Source organism: Triticum aestivum, chromosome 4B, assembly GCF_018294505.1.
Source record: "Triticum aestivum cultivar Chinese Spring chromosome 4B, IWGSC CS RefSeq v2.1, whole genome shotgun sequence".
Lineage (NCBI taxonomy): Eukaryota > Viridiplantae > Streptophyta > Magnoliopsida > Poales > Poaceae > Triticum > Triticum aestivum.
This window is the reverse complement of record NC_057804.1, coordinates 194,175,813-194,186,784: the sequence shown is the minus strand read 5'-3', so window position 1 is coordinate 194,186,784 and position 10,972 is coordinate 194,175,813. Positions and strand designations below refer to the sequence as shown.

General features: G+C 39.2%; 1 long non-coding RNA gene across 3 annotated transcripts; it reads left to right on the top strand.

Annotated features, from left to right (window-relative positions):
* Window positions 1-2,973: 2,973 nt before the first annotated feature.
* LOC123091777 (uncharacterized) lies at window positions 2,974-10,681 on the top strand. Of its 3 annotated transcripts, none has more exons than XR_006443480.1 (8): window positions 2,974-3,625; window positions 3,710-3,860; window positions 3,967-4,822; window positions 4,920-5,079; window positions 6,136-6,352; window positions 6,455-6,578; window positions 6,809-6,870; window positions 10,460-10,681. It is a non-coding gene; the product is annotated as an uncharacterized lncRNA (long non-coding RNA). The 3 variants fall into 3 exon arrangements; XR_006443481.1 differs by having other exon boundaries at window positions 10,323-10,681; XR_006443482.1 differs by lacking the exon at window positions 10,460-10,681 and having other exon boundaries at window positions 4,920-5,045; window positions 6,809-7,123.
* The last annotated feature ends 291 nt before the right edge of the window (window positions 10,682-10,972 follow it).

Sequence of the window (10,972 nt, the reverse complement as noted above, 5' to 3'; positions counted from 1 at the left end):
GAGCGAAGAACAAAAGGAGGAAGAGCGGATTAGCTACTCGTGCCCACCTTCTAATGAGAGTAACCCTCCAACCCATACACTATTTAATTCCCCTTCGTGCTTACCAAAGGATGATTGCTATGATGATTGTTATGATCCCGTTGATTCTTTTGAAATATCCCTTTTTGATGATGCTTGCTATACTTGTGGCCAAGATGCCAATATGAATTATGCTTATGGAGATGAACTTGCTATAGTTCCTTATGTTAAACATGAGATTGTTGCTATTGCACCCACGTATGATAGTCCTATTATCTTTTTGAATTCTTCCTACCACACTTTATCGGAGAAGTTTGTGCTTATTAAGGATTATATTGATGGGTTGCCTTTTACTGTTGCACATGATGATTTTGATGAATGTAATATGCATGTGCTTGCTGCTCCTACTTTCCATTATTATGAGAGAGGAACTATTTTTCCACCACTCTATGTTTCCCATACTATGAAATTGCAAGAAACTGCTTATACTATGCATTGGCCTTTACTATGTGTGCATGAATTGTTCTTTTATGACATGCCGATGCATAGGAAGAGAGTTAGACTTCATTCTTGCATGATATATATTACTTTGTGCTCACTACTAAATTACAAATCATTGTTAATTAAAATTGGCTTTGATATACCTTGGGATCCGGGTGGATTCATTACTTGAGCACTAAATGCCTAGCTTAATGGCTTTAAAGAAAGCACTGCCAGGAAGACAACCCAGAAGTTTTAGAGAGTCATTTATTTCTGTTGAGTGCTTTTATATAGTTTAAAAACAAAAAAAATAAAGAGGGGAACCTAAAACTTTTCAAAAAGGAAAGTGAAAGTGAGAAAGATAAGCTTTATTGAAGTGGGAGCTACCCTTGAACTTTGTTCATGCTCACGGAAACTTTGTGAATCTTGATTACAGAAACTTTTCAACAAAAATAATTATCCCTTTGTATAATTCCATTGTATTATAAAAATAATATGCTAAGGTTTGCCTTTAGGATGTTTACAATGCTTGTTGGTTTGTACGGTGCAGGACATAAACTTTGGCTGTAGTGCGCGATTTTACATTTTTAATTAGAACGTCAAATGGTTCTGATTCCTTTTGCACTGTCTTGCTATAAAACTTTTTTATTTTTCCTAGTTTTGGTAGAATTTGTGGGGTACCATAAGTATGGTGGATGTTCAGATTTCTACAAACTGTTCTGTTTTTGACAGATTCTGTTTTTGATGCATAGTTTGCTTGTTTTGATGAATCTATCAATTTATATCAGTGGATTAAGCCATGAAAAAGTTATATTACAGTATACACAATGCAAAGACAAAATATGAATTGGTTTGCTACAGTACTTAGAGTGGTGATTTGCTTCATTATACTAACGAATCTTACCGAGTTTTCTGTTGAAGTTTTGTATGGATGAAGTGTCTAAACGAGGAGGTCTCGATATAAGGAAAAGGAAGAGAGGCAAGAGCTCAAGCTTGGGGATTCCCGAGGCACCCTAAGTAAATATTCAATGATACTCAAGCGTCTAAGCTTGGGGATGCCCTGGAAGGCATCCCCTCTTTCTTCAACAAGTATCGGTATGTTTTCATATTCGTTTCGTTCATGCATTATGTGCAAGTCTTGGAGCGTATTTTGCATTTAGTTTTCATTTTTCTTTTATGCACCATGCTGGTATGAGATAGTCCTTGGTTGATTTATAGAATGCTCACTGCACTTCACTTAAGTCTTTTGAGTATGGCTTTATAGAATGCTTCATGTGCTTCACTTATATCTTTTGAAGTTTGGATTGCCTGTTTCTCTTCACATATAAAACCGCCATTTGTAGAATGCTCTTTTGCTTCACTTATAATTGTTAGTGCGTGGGTATATCTTTTGTAGAAAGAATTAAACTCTCTTGCTTCACTTATATCTATTTAGAGAGATGACAGAAATTGGTCAATCACATGGTTAGTCATAAAATCCTACATAAACTTGTAGATCGCTGAATATGATATGTTTGATTCCTTGCAATAGTTTTGCGATATAAAGATGGTGATATTAGAGTCATGCTAGTGGGTGGTTGTGGATTGTAGATACACTTGTGTTGAGGTTTGCAAGTCCCGTAGCATGCACGTGTGGTAACCGTTGTGTGACAAATTTGAAGCATAAGGTGTTTCTTTGATTGTCTTCCTTATGAGTGGCGGTCGGGGACGAGCGATGGTCTTTTCCTACCAATCTATCCCCCTAGGGGCATGCGCAGTAGTACTTTGCTTCGAGGGCTAATAAACTTTTGCAATAAATATATGAGTTCTTTATGACTAATGTGAGTCCATGGATTATACACACTTTTATCTTTCCATCATTGCTAGCCTCTTTGGTACCATGCATTGTCCTTTCTCACCTTGAGAGTTGGTGCAAACTTCGCCGGTGCATCCAAACCCCGTGATATGATACACTTTATCACACATAAGCCTCATTATATCTTCCTCAAAACAGCCACCATACCTATCTATCATGGTATTTCCATAGCCATTCCGAGATATATTGCCATGAAACTTTCATCATCATCATCCTCTTATTAGAGTCCGAAGCAAAATGGAGCTCTCCCGTTCGTTTGGATTGTGGACCGTCCGATCGAGCTCCCTGACTCGTCCTGGCCGTTGGATCGCGAGATGGAGCGATCCGGGCCATCCGATCGAGATGGAGCGTTTCTGGACGTCGGATCGGGTAAGACACTGCCACCGTCGGTAATTTCTACTCCCTCCGTTCCTAAATGTAAGTCTTTATAGAGATTTTACTGTAAACCGCATACGGATGTATATAGATGCATTTTAAGTTTAGATTCACTCATTTTGCTCCGTATGTAGTCCATCTAGTGAAATCTCTAAAAAGACTTATATTTAGGAACGGAGGGCATACTCGTCTTTTCACACACTGAGGTATAAAAGCCAGCACCCCCGTGGTGAAACCCTAGCTGCCTCTCTCTTTTCCCACTCTCCCCCGACTCCCTCTCACTTCCTCCCGCCCCTCATGCCGCTCGCGCCGCCGCATCCCCTTCGATCTTGCGTCACCGCATCCCCGTGGAGCTCGCGCCGCAGCATCCCCGTGGAGCTCGCACCGCCGCATCCTCGTCGAGCTCACGCCGCCGCATCCCCGTCGAGCTCGAGCGTCACGCCTCGGGGGGAGAGGATGCCCACGCTGCTGTTCCCGGCAAAGCGCGCCGTCGCGCCATCGACGGGAGGAGGTCAGGCGGAGCGTGTCGTAGCCCACGCTGTTGTTCCCGGCAGTGCCCACCGTCGCCATCGACGGGAGGAGTCTAGGCGGAGCGTGCTGTCATTGCCGCCACTCATTCGTGCCTCCTCCTGCGTCTTCCCGTGCTCGCTCACCCCCCTTCCCAGCCGCCACTCGCCTCCCCCCTTCCCTGGACGCCTTGAGGTGCTGGCCGAGGTCGCCCGGGTCGAGATTGATGGCGGCTGGGCGTTCAATCCGTGATCCACATGTCAGTGCTGCCACAACCTGGTTTTTCCCCATCACGCCGCCTGGTGCAGCATGTGTGCGGCAGCCGGGATGGACGATCACATGCAGAGTTTGGCAGGCAATACGTGCATCAGACCAGTGGCTGATGGCAAGGTAAGCTTCCCCAATCCCTGTTCCCCTCCGCTCCTAATCTCTCTCTGAATTTATTTATTTTATTGACAGTCTTGTTTCTTGTAGAAGGAATAGAAAACAACTTCACATCTGCCACACAATTAATTCATCTCACATCATTGGCTTAGTTCAGTCAGAGATTGCCTCTATAGATAATCTCCCAATGCATTAGTACAATTCATATTGCAAGGGTGACAGGGCAGGACAGTACAATGAGGTAACTAGAATTTTTGGATTTTCTCATTTGTTTTGTTGGATTCCTAGGGATTGCTTACAAAATTACAATGCTTCGGAGCTAACTCATGTTCTCATTATGCTTGTAGGGTCGAATTATATCTTCACAGATCATTAGATCTTTAGGTTCACGACACCGTCGTCCTCGCATAGAGAAGAAAGCCACCCCAACCGCTTGCTCCTCAACGCTGGTCAATTATAAACATCAGGCTGGTTTTATCTGTTATTTCTGTTCTTTCTCGAAGAGGTTGCCATGCATGGTTGATGGATTGAACTCCAAGGATTTTGTTTAATTTCTCTCTACCTTCAACACCAGCAAAAGATTGAGTGTAATGCTCGGTCATGTTTGAATTTAAATATGTCCTTTTCCATTTTCAAACTGACTATATTATTGAGTATTGATACTTTTGATTTTGTTTTATGATTCATGGCAACGTGAAAGTTACCAACGACCTGGTAGAGGTTCTTATTTCTTACAAACCTGTATTTGAGTGTGTAGTACCTTCACTTGCAATTGCACTTCTCTAACAATAACATACATGACTGTTTCCTTAGTTCTTCTTCAAATTATCGATATCCTTCCATAAAAAACACAGCAGGTCAGCATAAATACTTCTCCGAAGGAGAACCAAGTCAATGAGATGACTTGGAATCTCTTGGATATGTTATTATGCACTTCCTACAGGGTTTGTTGGTTTATTTTCTGGATTCTTATTGTGTGCCACATAAGATATATTAATGAATCAGATGTAACATTGTTTTCTTTTGAGCTTTCCTTGGCAAGGTCTGAAAGCAAAGAAGCAAAAGCATGCGGCCATGCAGACTCTACAAGAGGCATCTCGCCGAGGTGTGCCAGTACAGAAAGATGGCCATGTCGGTGGGGCGTATGATGCTTGTTTCAGATGATCACAACAAGTTGCTTGCTCTTATCAGAGCTGAAAAAAGGTAAGGAGTGCCATTTTCAGGCAACTTAATTTACTAGCGACACTTCTCTTTCTTTCTACATGTAGATTTTCTTATATGCATTTGTTGTGGCAATCAGAAATGTCCGTGGCACTTTGACTTTGATCGCTTTCTCGACGAGTCCACGCCGGCCACGGCGCACCCTCTGGAGCAAGTGTCGCCACCGAACCTTGTAATGGATGGCCTCTCCACTCCTATGTGTATTGTAAGCGATGGAGTTTTTTGGGACAAAAACTCCTGTACGTACGTCTTGATACAATTGAATTTTGAGCTACTTACTTGCAAACGGTCATGTGTAGCAAATTTGAATTGCAGACCTACGAGTTGATTCTTCTAGGCATTTATTTTTTCTAAACGAGCTTTCAGTTGTGCTTCACAAATATGTTGCTAGCTGAGGTTTAGAATTTATTTGGTAGAAACTGCTTTAAGATTACTATTGTAGTATCTCTGTGAGGAATTTCTGTTAGTATTCGATCATCGCCAACAAATTTAAAATAAAAAGCATGGAAATGATTGGTTGCAAAGGATATTGCTTTGCTGCTTAGGTCCGTCTCTTTTCTTGCATACATTATTTTGCTTGCATGTTTACTACCAAACTTTTGCAAGGTCCTTTTTTTATTGCGTAGACAACAACACATCCCTAATCTATTTTTTCTATGTGAAATGTTGTAAGTAGAGTGTTCTTATCCAATTAGCAGCTACCATTTTAATCCTCCCTCTGAACTCTTACAATATTGTGTTGGTTGTTTCTTCCTACATTGGAGTGTGTTTTTATGGTGGTTTAGATTCACTTACAAGTGCATGCTGCTATTCACTATTTTTACATTTTTAATGGATGGCCCAGAAAGAGCACTATCACCTATCTATTATGCTGTTTGATTTCGTGGCACCCTGTCCATGCGTGTGGTGTTAACCAATCGGTAATTATCATTATGTGTTGTCACTGGAAGTTTGTTCTTGCTATGGCCATTCTGTTTTCTTTTTGTCTGGCTTCAAGCAAGGGTCTGAACTTGCAAGATACAGTTCACAAGTACTCCCTCCATCCTGAATTACTATCTTAGATTTGTCTACATTTGGATGTATCCAAACAAACCTAAGACAAGTAATTTGGGACGGAAGTAATACTTCTTGTGATCTTTGACATTTAGCTTGCCGATGAGTTGTCTTACTTGTGAGAGTTTAGTTGGCAATACAATATGTTAGAAACTACTATTTCTCTGCAATGAATGAATCATCGCGGTTTATACACTTAGAACTCGGTTTCCTTCATCTAAGTAAGACCTGTCTTTCCTCAGGTTCAGCTGCTGTAGAGACACGACAGGCTGGGAGGCATGATCAAGTTTCTAATTAGCTCTGTTGCTGGTGTCCCACAGCTCTGTTTCTGTTGAAATGGTAGACGGGGTCCTTTTTTATTTTTCTGGTGTTGCTGTATTGTTCAAGAAAAAACCACTACCAGTTATTCTTGGTTACGACTTCTTGGAGATTCAGTTCTGTTAAAAAGAATCATGAATGGTAACCAACTAACCATGTCAGTGTTTGATGTACCCTTTCCGCGCTCGCTTATTGTTTAACTGAATCATTCGTTAAATAGATGATCACATGTTGCTAATTTAGGAGAAGAACCATCGTGTAAACGTCAGCATCCAGTCATATCTAAGGGACGAGCTATGGGGGGCAGATCCAGGACATGGGATGCTAACCATCTGCTTGGGATGGGTTTCTTTCAAATCAGTGAATGGTAACCAACTAACCATGTCAGTGTTTGATGTTAAGTGCCCATGGAATTTTGAGAGTGATGATCTGCTCTTTCTTCCTCTTTATTGCCGATATTTTAATTACTCAAGATATTCTAATATCACTTGAATTAGGGACATTTTTTCACTCATGTTCTTGGGAACAAAATCTTTGTTTGTTTCTTATTGGTGATGCGGTAAGCTGACTTTGACATTTTCACCCTGGTATGTGCAGGATTGGAGCCATTGAAGTATTTGAATGGAGCATATGTATGCATATGCTGCACTTCATCTTAGGTGAGTGCGACTGTTACATGTTCGTTGTGACTCCGTTTTTGTGATGCATACAAGAGAAAATGTTTTCTTCGATGATGATGATGGTTTCACTAACCAGAGCCACGTTGCAGCAAAGTTATTTTGAACTTTGAAATGTAAATCGCAATGTGTCTTTTATTTGTGTAACTTGGATTCCTATTTAGTGGTCTTCACTTACCAGTTCCATGGTGGAGCTTTTAATGTCAAGCACTGAAAATATCGGTTTGCTTTGTTAGTACCTTACTCTACCTCCGTTTCAATATATAAGATGTTTTGGTAGGAATTCCCTATTTGCCGCTAACTGCGGCAACTAGTCGCCGCTTCGCACAGGGGCGCAGCTTACCTGGGCCAGGCCCATTCGAGTGGTTTCGCTTCGCGAGATTAAAAACGGCAAAAATTGTCGCTCCTGGGATCGAACCAACGACCTCTTGTATACGCACAGACCGCGGTAGCCACCGCGCCTAGCACCTGGATGTGTTAGAAAAACAGTGCCAAACCTAAAGAAACTAAAAGCGAAACATAAAACCAGTTTGCGGTAATTCCAAAAAACTTTTGTTCCTTCTACTGGTTATTTCTAGTTTTTCTTCACAGTCTTATTCTGTTCTTATTTTTTCACGTTTTCTTTATTTTTTTATTTTTTAATATTTTTCATTTTTCTTTGTAACCTTTTCAAAAAGTTAAAATATGGTTCAGAATTTTCCAAAATGTTCTTTTTATCAAACTTTGTTCATATTTCCGAAATAGTCTTCAGATTTTCAAATTTTTGTTCACAATTTTGAAAAATGTTCCTGATTTTTTTGTTTGTTTTCTTGCTTTTTCATTTCCTTTTTGTTCTCTTTTTTCAAAATAAATTCAAAATATTCAAATTTTGTTCGTATTTTGATAAAATTTTCAGTTATTCGAAAAATGTTCTCCAAATCCAAAATTTGTTCCCATTACACAAAAAAGTTCAAAACTTTCGAAATGCAGAAAATATACTGGATTTCATAAAATGTTCGTGCTTCCAAATTTGTTTGGAATTTTCAAAATTGTTCTCTATTTCAAAATTTGTTCTCAAGATTCAAAAAAATGTTTGTGCTTTAAAAAATTGTTCACGCTTCCAAATTTGTTCTCTATTTCAAAATTTGTCCTCAAGATTCAAAAAATGTTTGTGCTTTAAAAAATTGTTCGTGCTTCCGAATTTGTTCAGGAGTTCTCAAATTTTGTTCTCGAGATTCAAAAAATGTTCGTGCTTTAAAAATTGTTCGCGCTTCCAAATTTGTTCTCCATTTCTAAATTTGTTTTGAAGATTCAAAACATGTTTGTGCTTTAAAAAATTGTTTGTTCTTCCAAATTTGTTCTCAGTTTCAAAATTTGTTCTCAATATTTGGAACACTGTGTACAAAAAATATACACATTTTGTACAAAATATGTTCCTATGTGCAAAATATGTTCAGAAATGAAAAAAATGGTTGCACTTTTTCAAAATATACACTTTCAAAAAAAATCTAGAATTTGTTTTAAGATGTTCACTACAGTGTGTAATTCTGGTTCGATACAGTAGAGAAGTTCGGTTGTACGGTTGTGCTAAGTTATTATAAGTGTGCGTTGGATTTATACAAGCAATACTACTCAGTTGGACTGGCTGGGAGCATGCACTTCGAATCTGTAGGTCGCAGGTTCGAGTGGCGTCTCCCTTCCCTTTTTTGCTTCCTTTTCTTTCCACCGGTACACTGCGATGGGCCGGCCTAGTTAGGCTGCGCCCTTGTGCGTGGCGACCCTTTTTTGCTTCCTTTTCTTTCCACCGGTACACTGCGATGGGCTGGCCCAGTCAGGCTGCGCCCCTATGCGTGGCGACGACATTTTGATGCAGAAGGCGTCCAATAGGAGTTCCCAATTTTTAGTCCCACACGGGTAATTGTGATTGTTGGCGACATGCTTAAAAGGAGACGCTCGAGCACCTGTATCGCCGGGCCTGGTGGCACAGGCCTGTCACCCCACGCTTTGGGGGGCAAAGAGTCGGAAAATCCTACTTGCCGCTCGTTGCGACAAGCTGTCAAAGCTTCGCATAGGGAGGTGCGAGCGAGCGAACGAGTGGGCCGGCCCATTTAGCGTTAAAGCAGACTCGGCTTTGGGAACCTTCTATGATGTTTCCAGCCGGTTTTTTCCGGTTTTGGGAACCTTCTAGAAGATTCCTGAACCGTCTTTTTCTTTTTCAGTTTCTTTTTCGTTTTTCTTTTTCTATTTATCTTCTTTTTCTTTTTTCTTTTCTTTTTTCTGTTTCTTTTTTTCTGTTTCCTTTTTTCTGTTTTCTTTTCTTTTATCTTTTTTTCCTTTTCAAGTTTATTTCAACAAAAATCCGAATTCCAAAAAATGTTCCTGTTTTTCAGATTTTGTTCATAAATTCAAAAAATGTTCCCATTTTACAAAATTTGTTCATAAACTCAAAAAATGTTTCGGGTTTCAAAATTTTTGTTCCGAATTTTCAGAAAATGTTCTTGTTTTTTCAAAAAATGTTCGAATTACCTTTTTCCATTTTTTAAGAAATTTGAAAATAATGACATGGATTTCAAAAAATGCCTGTATTCAAAAATTGTTCAAAAATTTCAGAAAAATGTTCTTGTTTTTAAATTTTTTGTTCACTTATTAAAAAATTGTTCACATTTCAAATTTGTTTGGGATTTTCAAAATTGTTCTCCATTTTACAATTTGTTCGAAAAATTCAAAATTTGCTTGTTATTTTAAAACTCGTTCCCATTTCTAAATTTTGTTCGATAATTTTAAAAATGTTCATGTTTACCAAAAAAAATCATGTTTACAAATTTTTTTTGTTCACAATTCAAAATTTGTTCTCCTTTCAAAAATATTCATGTTTTTGCAAAAATCACTATTAAATACTTGTTCAGATTTTCGAAAAACTTTTTTGTGTTGATCGAATTTTTTTAAAACTCGTGTTGGTGCAGTAAATTCTGATTATATTTTTTTAGTTTTTCTTCTCAAATTTGGAAAGTGTTCGCATTAAAAAATACTTTTCTCAAAATAATGTTCGCATCCGCATTACCTCTAGCTGCGCTCGCCATAGTAAAACAAGTAAACTTATGTAGCCCATTGGCTAGGGTCGTGCGTAAGTCACAGGAGGTGCCAGGTTCGATTCCTACCTCCTCCAGCAGTTTTAGTCTTTTTTGTATTTTTTACTGTGTTTCGCTAATGGACCGGCCCAGCTGGAGTCGCCCCTGTGCGTTTGCTCGGCAATTTGCCGCAACGAGCGGCGCATAGGAGATCCCGTTTTGGTAGGCCATTTTAGCCTACCGAAACGTTTTATATTTTGGAATGGAGGTAGTAGTTTACATCTGTGAATTTGCTGACAGATTTTTGGTTATACTGTTTGCTGCACAAATGTTTATATATTTGAGGGGCTTGCCACTGTCTACAAATGTTGCTAATAAATTTATCAGATCATCAAGAGATGTCGGCTGCAGTAATCTGCGTGCAGAAAACAAGGCACACCAGCAAAACAGATATATTCTGGACAAACAATCCATACAAAATAATTAACTGAAATAATGTCACCTGATGATTTATCTGCTAACAGGTATAGCAGATTTGGAGCTGGTAGCGTTGCGTAAGCACACATCAAGTCAAACCGGACTTAAATTGGTCATAGCTTGGGAGGTGTGCCTTTATGGCTTGCTTCCACGTGGATTAGTATTACTACTCATCAAGAAACAAGAACCTAGGGGAGAATGGAGCCCTCTCAGCGCTCAGGCACTCTCGACCGTCGGATTGGCTTTTCAGTTTGTTCAAATAAGAACGAGGCAAGCCTCCAAACTGTATTTGATATATTTGATGATTTCTGATTGAATAATTTATGGTCCACTCCCTCTCTAAAGCTTAATCAAATAAGTATGATATTCTCCTCTACCCTTGCTACCAGAAAAATCTTCCATGCTTATTATATAATCTTTGTCTTGTGTTGTGTACCACTTTCATAATATGACCTTTATTTTCCTTTAGTTTGCATGGATTATTTCTTCGCCTGAGCCACATTTTTAGATACTTGCCTTGAAAAATAAATAGTTTTAGCTTTTAGATACTTGATCCATGC